Source organism: Rhamphochromis longiceps, linkage group LG1, assembly GCF_057381845.1.
Source record: "Rhamphochromis longiceps isolate RC_006_pf linkage group LG1, R_longiceps_female_GT1.1, whole genome shotgun sequence".
Classification (NCBI taxonomy): Eukaryota; Metazoa; Chordata; class Actinopteri; order Cichliformes; family Cichlidae; genus Rhamphochromis; species Rhamphochromis longiceps.
In genome coordinates this window covers 36823632-36842497 of record NC_140557.1, presented here as the reverse complement: position 1 = coordinate 36842497, position 18866 = coordinate 36823632, and the positions used below count along the sequence as shown (strand labels likewise).

Genomic DNA, 18866 nt, shown 5'->3' with positions numbered 1-18866 from the left:
GATTAAGTGTTTCCTGACAATTGACAGTGATAGCGGACATCATCATCACTATTCCAACGATCCTCTCCACACAGACAAGCATAAACACACTCGACTATCACTAAATCAAATTTAACATGCATTTGTAATGACGCTAGTTCATTTTACAATAGGGCTCATTCACTCAGTCAGCAGGTGGCGTTATCCTCGTACACTGGGGAGTAAACTGCCATTAAACGAAACAGAAGAAGAAGAATAAATCTGCACATAAGCGGTACGGACCGGGTAGACCCGATTTGTACGGTCCAACTTTCCACGTGCGCAGTAAGGATCGGGGAGTCCTGATGCGTAACTATCGTTTTATTTTTCGTTTTTGTTTACATTATATTGAAATGTTTCATTACTGCAAACAATTTAAGCGATACTTAATATCCTTAACATCTTGACAGATACTCTAACCCGTAACTATCATAAATTGCTTGGGCCGGAAGTAGACACCTTTCGCACATGCGTGGTACCGATCGGGTTTCCGGTACGGATCGGGTAGTGACACAGCTTCTTCTTCTTCGGGGTTTAACGGCAGCTGGCATCCTTGTACATGCAGTGCTGCCATCTTCTGTTTCAGTCCGTTATTACACTCTTAAATCCTACTACTTATTCCTTATTCGACGATTTTGATAGTGGAAGTAATGGTGACTAGTCGACTAATCGTGGCAGCCCTAGTTCTATGTTACTTTGATCCAGCACTACAGGGAGTGCAGAATTATTAGGCAAATGAGTATTTTGTCCACATCATCCTCTTCATGCATGTTGTCTTACTCCAAGCTGTATAGGCTCGAAAGCCTACTACCAATTAGGTGATGTGCATCTCTGTAATGAGAAGGGGTGTGGTCTAATGACATCAACACCCTATATCAGGTGAGCATAATTATTAGGCAACTTCCATTCCTTTGGCAAAATGGGTCAAAAGAAGGACTTGACAGGCTCAGAAAAGTCAAAAATAGTGAGATATCTTGCAGAGGGATGCAGCAGTCTCAAAATTGCAAAGCTTCTGAAGCGTGATCATCGAACAATCAAGTGTTTCATTCAAAATAGTCAACAGGGTCGCAAGAAGCGTGTGGAGAAACAAAGGCGCAAAATAACTGCCTATTAACTGAGAAAAGTCAAGCGTGCAGCTGCCAAGATGCCACTTGCCACCAGTTTGGCCATATTTCAGAGCTGCAACATCACTGGAGTGCCCAAAAGCACAAGGTGTGCAATACTCAGAGACATGGCCAAGGTAAGAAAGGCTGAAAGACGACCACCACTGAACAAGACACACAAGCTGAAACGTCAAGACTGGGCCAAGAAATAGCTCAAGACTGGTTTTTCTAAGGTTTTATGGACTGATGAAATGAGAGTGAGTCTTGATGGGCCAGATGGATGGGCCCGTGGCTGGATTGGTAAAGGGCAGAGAGCTCCAGTCCGACTCAGACGCCAGCAAGGTGGAGGTGGAGTACTGGTTTGGGCTGGTATCATCAAAGATGAACTTGTGGGGCCTTTTCGGGTTGAGGATGGAGTCAAGCTCAACTCCCAGTCCTACTGCCAGTTTCTGGAAGACACCTTCTTCAAGCAGTGGTACAGGAAGAAGTCTGCATCCTTCAAGAAAAACATGATTTTCATGCAGGACAATGCTCCATCACACGCGTCCAAGTACTCCACAGCGTGGCTGGCAAGAAAGGGTATAAAAGAAGAAAAACTAATGACATGGCCTCCTTGTTCACCTGATCTGAACCCCATTGAGAGCCTGTGGTCCATCATCAAATGTGAGATTTACAAGGAGGGAAAACAGTACACCTCTCTGAACAGTGTCTGGGAGGCTGTGGTTGCTGCTGCACGCAATGTTGATGGTGAACAGATCAAAACACGGACAGAATCCATGGATGGCAGGCTTTTGAGTGTCCTTGCAAAGAAAGGTGGCTATATTGGTCGCTGATTTGTTTTTGTTTTGTTTTTGAATGTCAGAAATGTATATTTGTGAATGTGGAGATGTTATATTGGTGTCACTGGTAAAAATAAATAATTGAAATGGGTATATATTTGATTTTTGTTAAGTTGCCTAATAATTATGCACAGTAATAGTCACCTGCACACACAGATATCCCCCTAAAATAGCTAAAACTAAAAACAAACTAAAAACTACTTCCAAAAACATTCAGCTTTGATATTAATGAGTTTTTTGGGTTCATTGAGAACATGGTTGTTGTTCAATAATAAAATTATTCCTCAAAAATACAACTTGCCTAATAATTCTGCACTCCCTGTACAGTGGTTACTGATTTTCTGCTATTTCAAGACTGTTGTGCCCATTTTCAAGAAAAAAACAACAACACATAAACAGAAAAAAAGAAGAAGAAGAAACCTAGTGGAATCAGTGACACAGAGTGAAGTGTATTTGCATTTGGCCAAAGACCAAAACACTTAATAGTGTGAGGTGAGACTGTGGCACATCTAAAGGGAGCAGATGCTGAATCTTTGCTTAAAATGGATCATTTAACATGCACTGCTACATTGTTTTAGAAGCTAAGGTGGGTCCAGGTTCGAATCTGACCCACGGCCCTTTCCCTTCTTTCTCTCTCCCTCCGCTTTCCTGTCACTTTTCACTGCAACTAGCAAATAACGCCGGAATTTTTTTTAAATCCAACTGTATTAAGATGTCAAATTTGCCAGCTTCTTTATTCCCTTTTTAACTTTTAACTGCTTTATAGTTAAAAGGTGCTTTTATATATGTAAAAATGCTAACAGGAACAGCTGCCTAGTAAGATCCATTATCTAACTTAATGGTTGCAGCTATTGTCAAAAGAAAAATAATCCTGGTGCTTAGAAACACAGTGTTTTAACTCACACCCAGGGAACTGCTGTTGTTAATATACTAGTGAGAATTATAACAATTACATTAGACAGATTTTTTCGGTAGCCTTGGACTGTGGCTATGTAGTCTCAGCCTGCCTCGCTAGCACAAGCCCATCTCTGCAGGTCAATGTGAAACAATGCCTTTACCAGCAGTTCCCTGGTAAGTTGTGAAAAGCCACAAAAACAAACTTGGTTCAAGACAGCTGTAATCAGGAGGTGAGAGAACTGTGAGCAGATACAGTTTTTTGTAAGGTTTTCATATAAGACCTATTTTTGCACAGTTGGCCAACATTTCTGTAAAAGAAAAAAGATTCCCTTAGCTGGCAACACAATCAGGGACTATTTCTCACCCGGTTGCATCTCATTGCAACCAGATTGTGTAATCCAAGAGTTTTGCTCAATTTAATAATAATAATTCAACTGGACAAGGCCTGTGATTCCAACCATATGCAGTAAGAGGGTGTTGGAAGGGAGGTTTAATTAGCAGGGTGTGTCAGCTTGTATAAATGCATTGGCTCAGGGGAAAAGGTGAAAAAGCTGCCAGCTCTAGTCTATGTGATGCTACGTGAGCAAGACTCCAGCTACCACTAAAACTACATAAAGCAGTGCGAGGGACTTTTCTTATTCACCTCATCATGCAAGAACAGTGTAAGTTGAGAAGAGATTAAAGTGATAAAATCTTTCCCTATTCTGGCCTCACTGACTCCTCTTACATCTGCGCAAAACATTTCTTTGTGATGCATGACACTGTACTGACAGAAAAGAACCACAGACATAAAAAAACAACTAAATCTTTTTTTTTCTTTTAATATTAAATGATTTGGAGTAAAGTTTGGAGAGTGGAAGCAGATGGAGCAGGACTTTTTAACCTAATGAGTAGTTCTAACTTAGGTTTAGCTGTTATGGGCACAACATTTGGTAGAGAAAGCTGGATGTTTATTGGCATCATGTAATGATCTTTGTAGGGGCAATGAGCAAAGTTTATATGCAAACAAAGGCCGATGTCAGATTTTTTTTTTTTGGTCGTCCCTTCCAGCTATTGACAGATGGCGAGAAAATGCTGTGTTCACTGTGTTCTAGTTCTTACACTCGAATTACAAAATGCATCATACCTCCTTGTTTTCTCACTGTGGGAAACAAATGAGAAGGCTGCCACAGCGTGCAGCGCTGATGTTCTGTGCCAAGAGATGTCTGGCCAAAAGCAGAAGGTGGTCCTTCCATTACTTAGACAGCGTCGAGACTGTTCTGTTATATTTACCTTGAGGCGGTGGCGATCAACGGGAACAGAACAGGTTAAACAAAGAGTGACCAAAGCCGCTCCGAGGGCCACACATCTGCACTGCATCCTGAGTCCAAGACCACAGTCTGCATTTCAACTTCCTGCCCAACACACAGAGCAGGCTCATAAATGTTCCTGGGACACTCACATTACAACACATTGGTGAAACACTCAGAGGACAGGATGTGGAGCATGTGCTCACTTCTCTTTCAGAAACATTTACTTGGGAGTTGATGACAGTAGAACGAAACCACTGCAACAGTGAACCTTTGAGTAAATGGTTTAAATTGTTACTGCACAGCCTCACATAGAGCTAAGCACCGACTTTATTTTTTCAACCCTGCAGTTTGCTGCTTGGAAATGAAATCTGCAGTGGGACACAAACACACATTTCTTTTGTACTTTCATACCTTACAACTCTCTCTGCCTTTAAAAGTGCACATGTGTCTATGTGTGGAAAGGTTAACGGGGTGCCAGACAGGATGAAGAAGAAATGCGGCAAATATGAAGTTATGTGCATAAGCGTACAGCCACAAACTGTGGCACATGCCACTGTGTGCCCTCTCACAGTAACACCATCACCACACAGCACCTACACTATTTACCAAATCTGGGTCCCGACAACTTTGACATACAAGTTTAAGGGCTGCCATTTTGCCACAAAATGATAAGGATGGGACTTCCAGGTGGTGATCCAAACACAACAAGTGCAGTGAGAATGGTGAACTACTTCCTGAGGATTGTGTATGGTTAAACCTATGCAGTCTAAAGCATCTAGAACAGTCAGTAAGATTAGAAAAATGCTATGTAACTGCAAATATATGTCGCATTTCACAGGCAAAATAAAAGGCAGAAGCTAAAATGCTCAATATACACGATTTTCTTTACTGTGGAGCAACAGTACAAACCAGTGCACCGTGTATAAAAGAGGGTGGAATAGCACAGAGTGTCAACCAGTCCAACCACTATCCTGTTTCTTGCCTCTCACCGCTGTTTTATTGACCCAGGAGGATTTTGCATGAGACTCAACTGACATAAACCAGACTTGGGTATTGTTTCATGGATCACTCACTAAGTACAGTTAACTCCACACTTATTACAAAAGTGTAACAGAAAAAAGATGCTGACCTAATTTATTTCAGTTACATGAGTGCAAAGCAGAGAGCTCTGCAGTGTCACCTCCCTGTTTGAATGACACATGACGGGCCAAAGAATGACACTCATCCTTGCCATGCTGTCAGTCTGCTAAAAATATAAGCCAAAGCAGTAGTATCATGGCACATCAAGGCAAACGTTATATAAGGATTACATTTATATACAGTGCATATGTAGGACTATTGCGGACGCCCACTGAAATGAGCCTCAATTGTTTTCCTTGCCTGCCCTATATTTTAAGAATAGAAGAAGTCGACACTGCTGACTGAGTAGCAGTGGAAACACAGGTAATAGAAGAAAGAAACATTTGTTTATTTATAAGTTCCTGTTTTCATGAAGCCATCAGTGAAATGTGGCTGTGAGAATCTATGGAGTATGAAACGCGGTGCTGCCAAGATGTGAAGCCCAGAAACTTAGGCTACGTTCACACTGCAGGCGAAAGTTCATCAAATCCGACTTTTTTGACCCTACGCGACCCATATCCGATCATGGTATAACAGTGTGAACGGCACAAATCCGATATTTTCAAATCCGATCTGGGTCACTTTTTATGTGGTACTGAATCCGATACACATCTGATGTTTTAGAAAGCGACTGCTGTTTGAATGGTCATGTTGCATTAAATCCATCTTTTACGTCACTGACACAAGACAGACGCCAATTATCAGCGCCGGAGAAGCACCCAAAAAGACATCGCAAATGCTTCCTGGCCATCCCGTGTAGATGTTAGTGAAACTGTTGGGAAGACAACGGTGGAGAAACGTGAACATTTTATTTGTACTGTATAATCTGCAGATTCTGACAGACATTTCCAACTATAATTTGAAGCACCGCTCCTCTCTAAAACAGCAATAAGGATAATTATTAGGCCATTTGTAAATAACAAAATAACTTTATAACTTAAAGCAAAATTGGGAAACGTAAAGTCCGAAACAAGTCTTTATACTAAGGGCCATCAGTCAAACAATACTGTTTGGTCTGGGTCTAAACAGAGCGCGTTGTGTTTGACGTCTTCTTTTGCGCATGCGAGCCGCTTTGAGGATCACTGGACTTCCCCACGGGAGATGCATCCAAAAGATGCAGAGCTGTGACTCACATGGCGGCTGGCGCGTATGAATGAAAAACTGCATCACTATTTAAGTGGCCTAATCCAAATATCTTAATTCGCTGGCCGCCCTACTTCGCCCCTGGCAAGACTGACATGGAAGGAAAGCTTGAGGTAAACGCCCAGTGAGAGAGAAGTCCAAGCAATTCCTCCTATCATAAAAAGCAGAGATTGTTTAGGCCACAAATCTCTTTAAAGGTCACTGGAGCCCCTCACTGCACTAGAAAATGTATTTATGTTATTTCTGAATTATACATGACATTGGTTCATTTATCACAAATGTCTCGATTTCTCCCAAGACTTTGCAAGCTATTTGTCTTTGTGAGTACTGCCATGGTTAACTTGCTTTAAAGGTACTTTGTGCTGTGAGTCAGCTTAAGGAAGATTATCTGGGTTTTGTGGTTCTATCCGAATCTTGACAGTAATCAAGAATCAGAGAAAAGCACCACAGGCTGAGAACATTCAAACTTGGCCACATGACCGGCGTGGAGCCAGAGACATAGACAAAGCTTCCCAGCCCAAACTCGCTGACTCGTAATCACAATAGGAGTTCTGGGAGGAGTTCGATAAGCTGTCCAGGCCCAACAGGCCTTGCACAAGGATTTCGTTTAAGGCAACGTGACAGGAGAACGATTTCCAGCTGTCCAGACTTAGCAATGAAACTGGCGAAAAGGGCCTCTGTCAATTGAGGCTCCATTGGGCCAGCCTCTGCACACCAGCTCCAGCTGTATAGACATCTAGCATAGACAGCCACAGCAGGGCAGACACGTGGAGGAGGTGAAAAGGAATGCGCTTGAGAACATAAACACAAGCCAGTAGGAAGTCAAGCATCTGCTTCTAGTTAAGTCCAGAGGGGTGGGCGTTTGGCTATTCTGCATCCAGGTCGTGTAACATAGCGGAGGAAAGATAACCTCTGTGAGAAATAGCATTTTCCACGTCCACTGTAATCTCTACACCTTACTTATTGCCTAACCTTGTCGACCAGCCTCGGAGAAACTCAACATGAGTGGTTTCATGTTTCTGTAAACACCTGAAACCCCTGAGTATGATGCTGACATTTCTTCATTTTACAAGTGCTCCAACTCCAAGAACAATCAAAAGAATACAAATCACCAAAACTAATATCAAACCATATACTCACCGATAAATGAATAACTTTATCATTTTAAGTTTGTCCAGAATGTATTTACTACCTTCCACACTGGCAGATAAGCACGTTCTTCCTGGAATCACTGTCACTGTAATTACCAAACAGCTAGCACTGAACATGCACTTAAACTGCAATTAGACTAAGTGAATGGGTGTATGTGTGTGTACAGAGAGGAGACATTATGCATAAGAGATAGCTGCTATCCATTAACCCTTCTTCAACACAGTGTATTGTTAATTAGGCAGGTGACAATTTGTCAGATTGGTGTATTTTTGTGTGTTTGCATGTTTAAGCAGCAAATAGGTTTTTGTTTTCACAAGCTCAAACAAATTTTCCCTCAGAGATTAATAAAATCGGCAATATACAAAGAGGCATCATTTAGTTAAACATGTAGACATTCACCTTGTTTTAATTCCAAGTTGACATACACATAGAAAAAAAGATGGACAAAATTACAAAAGCCAGGAGGGCTATTCAGACCTATTTTAGCGAGTACGTGCTAAAAAGAGTGAGACAAATGGAGGATTCTAAACTCTTATTTTGAGCCAGGAACACATTACACTGGACACAAATGGAGGTTAAAACATTACGATTCACTAAGATGGAGGATTGGGCTCTGACAGTTAACATAAAGAGCAGATACTGTATTGCAGCAAAATAAAGATTTCTACAGGAGTTATATATACGCTGAATTTTCAAACACCATTTTATATCTTTTTAATACATTACTGAATACATTTAATAACACTTCACAGTCCAACCAGCCAAAGGATGAACTCATGATGGAAAAGTCAGAGGATGCATCACAGCCTGGGGTTATTCTTTTCTTGCATTATCCAGTGGTATATGAAGCAATTACAATGATAACAGTTTTTTATGGTCACCTGAACCTGGAACACTAAAACTGACACTTGGTCACAGTCACTGAGTTTCATGGCATGCTAACAATAACTGTTAAACATCAACTGGTGACTGAGTGAAACCAAAAAGGATTCAACTGCCCCCTGAGGCACAGTTCAAAAGCCCCATTCACATATGACCTGGCTTGTTCTAAATCAGAGCTGATAGCTGGCTCACATCGTGCGCATTCCAATAAACGTTTGCACAGGTAAACTTGTTATTTGTTTTGTTTTATTTTGTTAACATCATTTGCGAATCAGCAGTATCCTTGGCTCCTATTTGCTCAGCCACTACGCTTAAAGCTGAGTGCAGTTTAACTCTATGCTTGTGACTTTTGCATAGCTAATACATGGGTTATATCGTATGTCACTGCTACAAGTTGCTGAATTTCAGTGACATTCCCCAGTATCTGCTCTCTGTGTTGCTGCTAATCTCTTCCAGTGTGTATGCAACTAATACTTACTCAAGACGAGACGTAATTCTTTTTAACACTTTTCAAATCCTGCAGATAGACTGATGATCCATGATCCACAAAGATCACCTTACAGCTATAAACGGTGTGGTGTGATTCCAACCAGCCCCACAGGTTGTCATGAATACTGCATTACTGTAATTATTGTTAGAGTAGGTTATTGTATAAGTACGTTTAGTTATATGGTTAAATACGATGTGTGACTTACAATGCCAATTTTGAAATCAAAAGTTTTAAGCTGGAAGCCTCAGAAGCTGTTTGAATAAAGGAATCTTAATTTGACACAATAAATTTTGTTTTGCCTGTAGGATATTAGATGAATGAATTATTGTAGAATCATTTACAGATTTTTTTTGCTGTAATTGACTTGGTTTATGTTTGTACTGAGGCTGTGCTATGAAAGTTCTATTTTCTTTGCAAGATCATTATCAAGAGCATCTCAAAGGTCAGTTGATATTATACTACTGTACAGTTATAGCTTCATTAGGCATCTGAATCCACAGAAACTTCCACCGTAAATCTTCATTTACTTTCACTTTAATGCTTATATCCTCCAACATTATCAGCACAGGAAGAACAGAGATGGGACTTCCTGTGCCTGCTATTAAAAAGACAACAGAATAAAAACTAGGGCTGAACGATATATCGCATTTGCGATAATATCGCGACATGATCAAGTGCAATTTTCTAACCGCAAAGGCTGCGATTATACTCTGGACATGTCCAAATTCATGGGCTGCATCCTCCTGAGGCCGCATTTGTAGACCGATTACGTCACAGCGACGCGCCGAAGGCTGTCCAAATTACTACCATATCCCAGAATTCATAGCGCGGCCCAGCCAAACTCCAGTTTCCAGCAATGGCGGCCGCTACTAAGTTTTAAAATTACTCATACTAATCTTTCTGGGTCACAAAATAAACTTTTAACATATTTTCAGGCGAGAAAGTAGCTGTGTAAACATCAAATATCTGCTCGGTTTATCAAGATATCCCATATTTGCAAAAGTGCTTCGACGTTTTCAGAGGCGTCTGCTACCCACCAGCTCGACAGCTAGCCGGGAGCTCGAGGGTTACTGATGCGGCCGAGAACGGCACAACTCCCGGCACATCATTTTCAGATCACCGCGGAGTTTCGCTGCTCGGGTTAAACGTAATATATAAGTCACTTAGACAACCTAAAAATTTTATTGTTGGGCTTTTTTCAGTGTTTTGTTTGTTCGTGAGTAAATCGGTTTGGCTGAGATTAAAGTTATTAGATTAGATAAAATAAAACTTTATTAATCCCCCGGGTGGGTTCCTCCTTGGTTTTCACACAGCTGACTAAACGTCAAACAGAAAACTTATTAAACAGAAGTATGAGACAGTCGAGAATTTACACCAGTGTCTGGTTATATTTTAGATAGCAAGAAGCAGACGGCCGAGTTTATTAAACTCCACCGAGACAGCGGTGACGCTAATCAGAACTAGCCTTCTGATTCAGAAGGCTAGACCGTCCAATTTCACGCCTTTAAATTTTAAAGGCGTGTTTGTGTGTGTGTTTATACAATTGCTATTATGTTTGCACTTTATGTGTAATGTTACTGACTGCAGAGATCAGTAAGATGTGTGTATTTTTTATTTATTAGTTTTATTTATTTAATATTATTTTTCAATTGAATGACTGTCTAGTAGTTCACAGATGTCGAAAAACTGAGTGTGGTAAAGCCACTGATTTTTTTTATATATATTTCTGCAATCTGCACATTGTACTGACTTTCATTTTAATGTTTACACCAGGGTTCCTTGTCAGCACTTTATGCTCAGATGTTTGTAAGCTAAAAATAAACTATTGTGTATGTTCAAATATACTGTTGTGATTGAAGAAGTTAAATAAAAATGTCAGTCATCAATTCATGCATCACCTCATGTCATCATAACAGAGGTCTGTCTTCCAGGAAAGAACAGTTTAAAATTAATGTAATATAGTATTGGCCATACTATATGATGTATTGCTTGTCTTTGTTTAATAATACAGAAGACAAAGACCTTAAAAAATAATCGCATATCGCATCGCAATCGCAATATTGGGGCAAAAAATCGCAATTAGATTATTTTCCATAATCGTTCAGCCCTAATAAAAACCATATCAGCTTCTGAAGCACACAACAAGTATACCGTCAAACAAGCATCAAGGTTAAAGAATGTAAAAATGTGCTGCTTTGTTCAATAAAGAGAGGCCTCCAGAATAACGTCTAGATAGCAACTTAAATCTTCCATATTAGGCACTCGACAAAGCAGGAGAAGGGTGTTGAAGCAACATTTTATTCACAAATACTTTACATGTGTCCATAAAGTAGCCAGTCATAATGCACAGCGACAGACCGTGGCGCAGATTGTGGACTTTATTGTGGCAAGGTTAGCAATCTAGGCCCTGCTGTGACTAACCTATACCAAGAATGAATATGCTAATGGCACTGTAAGGTGCCTCAGCATAAACAGCATTGGAGAGCATAGCAAGTACCTGGAAAAACTTTGTGCAAAGTCTTGACCTAAATTTCAAAGGATGTTTTTAAAATGCAGCTAAAGTTTAAGGCAACCTCTCACTCCTTCTGAGTGATGCGTTGGTTATGGATGATTAAACTCAAGCCATGATGGATGGGGATGTAGCAGCATGAGACACAGCAGTAACAGACTTTACCTGCTGGCAGCTGATACTATTAACCTCAATATGTGATTATAGACAAGGGGGAGAAAAGTTATGAGGCAAAAACAGTGTTCCATTTGTCAGAACTGAACTGGGAAAGAGGGCTTTTACTTATGCTGCCCCTTTCACATGGAACATGATGCAAAAAGACTGGAAGATAGCAGATCTTATTTCATTAAATGCTTTTAAGTCCAGATTGAGAGAGCCAGAGAAAAATGTTTTTAAAATGTAATTGTTACTTATAATATGTATGTAACTTTGTAATTTCAACATGTTGTCGCCTCTTGGCCAGGACTCCCTTGAAAAAGAGGTTTTTAATCTCAATGGGACTTTTCCTGGTTAAATAAAGGTTAAAAAAAAAGAAAAAAAAAAGACAGACTAAATAGCAGTCCAAACTAAGGATGGCCACATGTCTGAGAAAGCATTTTTTCATAGTATTGCCACAAGGAAGTGTCGCAACATGTCTCCATGTAGACTGTATACAATAGAGCTCAAAATATTTTTTCCTAATTCCAGAAAACCCTGGAAGTAAATAATTGGTATGAAGAGCTTTATTGTTCCAAACAGCCTGAACTCTCTTAGGCAGGTTTCTTGTCTTTTCTTTAAGTAGTCTTCAGAAAATGTTATCAAGGCTTCTTGAAGGACATTCAAAACTGCATCTCGAATGTTGGCTGACTTTTGTTCTTTCTTAAGTTGACACCAGACTGCTTCAATAATGTTGTGGTTTGGGCTCTGGGGAGGTCAATCATTCATGGATCATCGGTATACTGATTCTGATGATCAGGGGCAGATTTAAATGATTAATTCTGATTAATCAAAAGCCAGTAACACACATCTTACTTAAAAAAAAATCCTCTCTTTTCCTGAAAAACATTCAGATCTAAACCCAGTTCAGAATATTTTTTTCAACTTTCAGTTTTAACCACCAAATCTGCAAATAGCTAAAGAACTGATCAAGATTTTAGTCAAGCCACTTTATCTGCCAATCTTTAATCAATAAATTTGCCCCACATTGTGGTTCCAGTGAATAGTGAAGTGACTTCATGTCTTTATTTCTGCACTCAGTGTCCCACTTATTGATGCTTCACTGCAGTCTGATTTTGGCAATAGTGCCTTAGATATCAGATAAACCCATTTGCCGAGGTTCCTGCACACCTTATCTTTCATTGACAGGTTTTGCTCTCCATCTTGGTGACATGCTAACAACTGCAGGCTGCAATTTAAGCATGAAGTGTAACTGGGGAAAAAATAGCTGCGGGGTGGAGAAAGAACTCTCTCACCTTTAATGAATTTCAAGATCATAATTTAATATACAGATATCAAAGTATAAACTAGAATCACTTGCCCCTGACTCCAGTCTTATATGTGATGTTACCTTCCTGGCTCTGTGTACAGTATTATCACAAGGAAGTGCTAATGCAGAGCCTTGTGGGAATTAAATAGCATGTCTCCAGGAAACCTGATCTTTCAGACCTGCCTTGTCTCCCAGCCTGATCTTTTAATTCCCTGTTTGGCAGAAAAGCATTCTTAAGGGTCTGACTTGGTCTTCAAGTCACATGCATTTGTTTGCATTCCTTTATATTTTATTGTTTTCATGGGTTTTTTTATTTTCAGCTTATTCACTTTTGAGTCTGGCAGTTTTGTTCTGGAGTTCTGGCAGTAACATCTTTATTGTTTTTGATAGGCACAGGTCTGAATATTGAGACGAAACTGGGAGAATAACCTTGTACCCTTGTGAAATCAGCAGGCCACACAGCAGCAGCAGCACAACAATGTGAGAACCAGAAAATTACAGCCTTCATTGGTCAGGCACTGACTGTGGCAAGCCTACGCTCAACATAGTTTTAGTTCAATCTGTTAAAGGGAAAGTTTATTCAAAGTGGAACAGAGCAGAAAAATACAGATCTTCAACGCTTGTGATTGCAGGCCCACCCATATAAAACAAAAACTAAACATGCAGTTTGCTATCATCTTTTAATTAGCCGGTATTATTAACTGACTGACTGACTTTTGCCTCTCTAATGTTAGTCTATATAAATTAGCGCTGTTTTTAAGCATTGCTGTGTGTATGTGTGTGTGTGAGTCATCACTTCTATACTTCTATAAAACTGACGAATCTCATATAGGCTACGATATTAAGCTGCTTAGCCCTGCCTAGAGACACTGTGCATCTGCAAGTCTCTTTGCAACCCACCCCCAGCTCAGCTCCTTTAACCTTATAACAGTGTTGTATCTGCTGTCATGAATGCCTGCTCTGTACTGCTTGGGTCTTGCTGCAGCATCTCCCTACTCCAGCTTTCTATAGAACTATACTGGCGATATAAATTACTGCTGATACAAATAATCTTTTTAATTAAAGTTGTCCTGACTAAACTACATTAACCATCATGTTAGACCAGATATGTTTCTTAATAGGCAAAATGTACTGAAATAAGGGTCTGCCACTTTTGCAAAAAAACAAAAAGAAAACCTTCATAACAAAAAAGGCAATTGCCTAACATTGTGTTTCTTTTTATTTTGCCTTTCCACTCATATTCTCATAATTCTTCACTTATATTTTTGTGAAATTGAAGCAAAAGCACTAACAAGCAATTTGTTGCTTCACAACCCACCCCTTGAGCCCGAGTACCTTTCCAGCTCTCCACTCTCACTGTAGTGAAATGTGATTAGCTCAATTTACACATATAGCCAACTGCTGGATAACTGCTGGAAAAAGTACCAGCATCTGAACTGAGAGAAATGAATTTTTGTATTCTGACAGATGACTTTCCTGGGTGCTATGAGCTCAGTTCCCAAATTTTAGTGTAACACCAGATGCCACCCACCAACTGAGGATACATCCTGCCTTTTTTTCCCTGCAGACAACGAGTCTGAGCTTACAGCTAATTAGTGTTTGTGGATGGTATTCCCTGGGAACATGTAATCCTACTCTCACTTGTTCAATGTGCACATTGATAGCAGCAGCATTTTCTTTTCCAGCTGCATCTTCTTTTGGCTTCTGTACATTAAGCTGGAAACATTATCCTCTTACGTTAAAAAATGTAGTGGTCTGCCTTCCTAAGAATTGAACTTTTTCATAAAATGCCAAAAAGTACAATTGCAATATAGAGCCAAAAGATGGCGCCTACTTTCTTTGTGTTGTCTTGAGCTAAAGTGGAAAGCTGCACACGGACACTTATTATTTTTAGATTCTTATTATGGTCTGAGTGTAGACCAATCTTTGAACTAAAAAGCTAACCTAGAGCCCATGCTTGGTAAACCAACCACATGCTTCAAATTTTCTTTACCAACACATTAGAGACTGTGCACACTGATTATCTAAAAGCTAATCCACCACCTATTGGCTGCCAATAATCCTTCGTCTGACTATACTCACTGACTTGATGTTTTTTGGCTGTTGTAAAAAAAAAAAAATTGTCCTAAATAGGACAAGCTAAAAAATATTCTTTCTTGCATCTCTGCAAATATATTGCCAACTGGCCATTTTGGCCAGCTGGAAATGAAACATTTATAAAACATGCACTGATACATGGGGGAAAATATATGTAACCACTGAATATTGGTGAAATATTGATAGAAATAATATGAAATAAGATGGCATTTATAAATGTGAATGATATATTTAAATAGTATAAAAGATGGACGTAGCTTTGGGGTCTGAAAAACCAAGCAATGAAATGCCTTAAATCTGCACCCATGGGTGATACCCATGACTTGCAGGCTTATATAAGACTGTAAACACCTTCCTGAGCCCATGAGTTTATGGGCTCAGTCTTACATTTCAGGTTATACTCTGTGACATGTTAAAACGACTGGCGTTTCTAATGGTGGACTATGCAAGGTATGCTCATTGGCTGATGACTTGTGACTGATAAATTACTAGGTAAGTTCTTTGTAAGACTTTTTTTTCCACTGTAACAAAATTGCAGATAGGTCAGTGGCAGTCAGTAAGGCAAACATCAGCCAATACTGAAGAATACTGAAGCGACTCTGATAAATCTTTACATTCATGAATGTGGAACCAGCCCTCACTTTAGATTTGGGAGGCAGACCTTCTAGATTCGGCTTACGACTTACCTTTTTGATAAAGATTACAGAGTAGGGGTGGATCAGGGGACCCTGAATCCTCCCTCAGTTATACTGCAATAGGCCGAGGCTGCTGGGGGCTTCCCATAATGCACTGAACTGAGCATTTCTTATTCACTCACAATTTTTCCCTCTCCATGTATTTATACATCACTTTGCACTTAATCATAAGTAATTATTTATCTCTGGCTTTCTTCCACATTGTGCCCTCCCCTCAACCCCAACCAGTCACCACACAAGACTGCCCCTCAATCAGACTGGTTCTGCCGGAGGTGTCTTCCTGTTAAAAGGGAGTTTTTCCTTCCCACTGTCACCAAGTACTTGCTTATAGTTGGTGGTTTCATTGTTGGGTTTTCTCTGCATTATTGTCTTTATTGGTCCTTACCTTACAATGTAAAACACCTAGAAGAATGCGTTGTTGTGATTTAGTGCCACATAAATACAACTGAACTGAATTAAATAGTTTTATGTAAGTGTTTATTCATTGTTGATTTTCTTAGGGAAACTATAGCATACAACATTTTTTAAAGTATGTGTTGTATATTGTCCACGTGCAAGAACTTGTGCACTGTGTTCACATGGGTCAGGTTGCTTCATTAACATCTTTTCTCTTTGAAAGTCAAAGAGTTCCTTCTTAGACTCACCTATCATGCATCAATTCACAGTCCTGCAGAAATCACCAGAGAGATGGAGAGGACAATTTCAAAAGCGTGACTGTCATTTATTTTCAGCATCTTTTTCACTGTCTCTATTCAGCCACCCTTGCTATCACTCTATCCAACTGTATAAGCCACAGTTGAATCCAACATCTCAAAGCTGAATATAATTATAGGAATATTTGGGGGCTCATTAGTAACCCTTCTACGTCAGCATTAACGTTAGTGAAAAGGTGCTGTCCCAGGCACTTGAAGAAACTCACTTTGGGCAACAACCTTCTGTTTATTCATTAACTTTACTGTAGCAAATCCTTAAAAGCCTCCAATCTTCACTGTGTTTTCATCACAAAATAAACCCAGGAGAGTGATCAACAGGATTTTTCCATACAGTTTGTGAACCCCAGAAAGGCTTCTCTGTGAGAGTGCTAACAGTGTATCTTCAGGGATACACATAGTTTGTGACAGAAATTGTTGGAAATGTAAAAGAAAAAAAAAATCAATCTGCAACAGGCTAAATTGTCAGACTTGCACTCTGCCAAAAAAACAGATTCTCCAGTTCAGGCATCTAGAGCTACACTCTGTCACTGACAACTCTGTCAAGTCAAATTGTTTCCTCACTTTGTTTGTTTTCACTGAATTACACAAGATGGGAATAACATGAACCCTGTGCCTCGGGTATTACAACCATCACCGCCACGAGAGAGAGCACTGTGTGTCAGTTATTTACAGACAGTGGGCTTTAACTCAAGTCAGGACACTGTCTAGCTGTCTGCTCCTTTTTGATGTTTTACTGACACTGCAGCTCACTCCAACAATCCAGGCAATTGGTGCATGCTGTTCGGCTCCTCTGTGTCAGGCGACAGCACCTTCTTTTAAACTACGACTTAATTTCCTACCAGAAGGGTACCTTTCTGCCCTCTTGAGCACATACTGCAAGGTAATAAGGCGACATATAAACATCCCATCAACAGGATGCACAACAACACAATATTCCCATGAGAAATGTCCCATATCAGAGCAAAGAGAATATATGTGGGTTTACAGTTCAGGTTACCTTTCTGGTATGTGGAGCAGAGGTTTTCAAACGACAGGCTTTCTGTCACATGTGTGATTTGATCAGACTTGTCCATCTCATGCTATGGAAAAACACTAGGAAAGGATGTAAGTGGGATTTTTCTTTTTTTTCTTTTTTTTGGGGGGGGGTAGACCTCCAGAATGTCAAACCCCAGTGGCTGCCACTGCTGCTCCTGTCTGATGTCTGACAGACTACACCAGCACCACTCCTGGTATGGGTCTGACAGCATTTCTCTGACAGAAATACGTGTAAGGATTTGCACATTAACAGCAAACATGTCCCATCAAACTTGCACGTTTGCAAACCCGCATTAGCACACTCTCATCACCCTTCACCAGTCATGAAATCTCTCACCACCACACAGCTTAGCGAAAACCACTGACATACCCTCCGGTCCAGGTTGAAAATCCTTCACATAAAACATAGGAAAGACTGTCCGTGCACTTTCTACGCCCCTGCTTAACAGCAAGGCTAAATGAGAGGTGTTTTTCCCCCCTGATACAAAGCCGAACAACCTAAAATATCCTCAGGCAACGGGGTGCAAACGGAGAGTGTTTTGGGTTATTTTTAGCTCGCTCGTGGGGTAAATTAGACATTTCAGCGGATCGTTTGAGGCTTGACGTGCTTTGACTGGCTGTTATGTCGTTCACGGTGACTAAAATGTTCCCAAATTTTAGCGATGAGTGCAAACAACCTGTGGCACATACCTAGATGTCGAGAAGCGGGGAAAGCATGGGAGTCGTATTGGTTCAAAAGCTGCGAGAGTGAATTGTCATTATTGACAGATAAAATATAAACAAATGTCAACAAACACATACACGAGTTAGGTGACAGGGCTAGCATAAGGGATTTCCAGCTTGTTCGAGCACTAAGTTAGCAGCCTGCAGCCGTTCGGTAAATCCCTCAACACGCCAAGCAGCCAGTCAGGGTAACGGTTCATCATTTCGCACTTACCCCGCTTGTGAACGTCAGATTAGTCCTCGCACACAACTTCGGACGGTGTCTGGCTTCTACCGACGCTGTTGCATTACAGAAGGTGAGATGAACGGTGCGGGATGTGTTGTTATTGTATTTTTCTCCCCCTCAGAGTCTAACTGTTAGCTGTCCAACCGACCGAGGCTGCTTCTCCTGTCACTCACTGTGCCGAGCCGGCTGTCCGCTCCGCCGCCATCTTGGTTGTGATGGGAATCCGCCAACACACACACACACACACACGCACGCACGCACACACGCGCGCGCGCTTCTGTCACTTCAGAGGACGTTTAAGTGACTTGCAGTCATTCCCGGGAGACCCACGATAAGAGACTGACCACAGGTGGACTCAGGACTTTACTGCTATGTGAAAAACATTCTCATCACACTGTAAAAACAGAATATTTTAAAATTAATTAAAGTCCTCTGTGGAATAGGTTACCTTTAATAATAATAATAATA

General features: G+C 40.5%; 1 protein-coding gene across 6 annotated transcripts in view; it reads right to left on the bottom strand.

Annotated features, from left to right (window-relative positions):
• Positions 1–18607, bottom strand: part of LOC146679117 (C-myc promoter-binding protein-like) — a 90347-nt gene extending 71740 nt beyond the window's left edge. For 5 of the 6 annotated variants that reach the window (XM_085408105.1, XM_085408100.1, XM_085408103.1 and 2 more), the window contains exon 1: positions 18387–18607. The gene's annotated coding sequence lies outside the window, so the exon portion shown is untranslated. Of the gene's footprint in view, positions 1–4129; positions 4252–18386 lie in introns of all 6 variants that reach the window. The other variant, XM_085408101.1, reaches the window with a different exon arrangement.
• Positions 18608–18866: the final 259 nt, after the last annotated feature.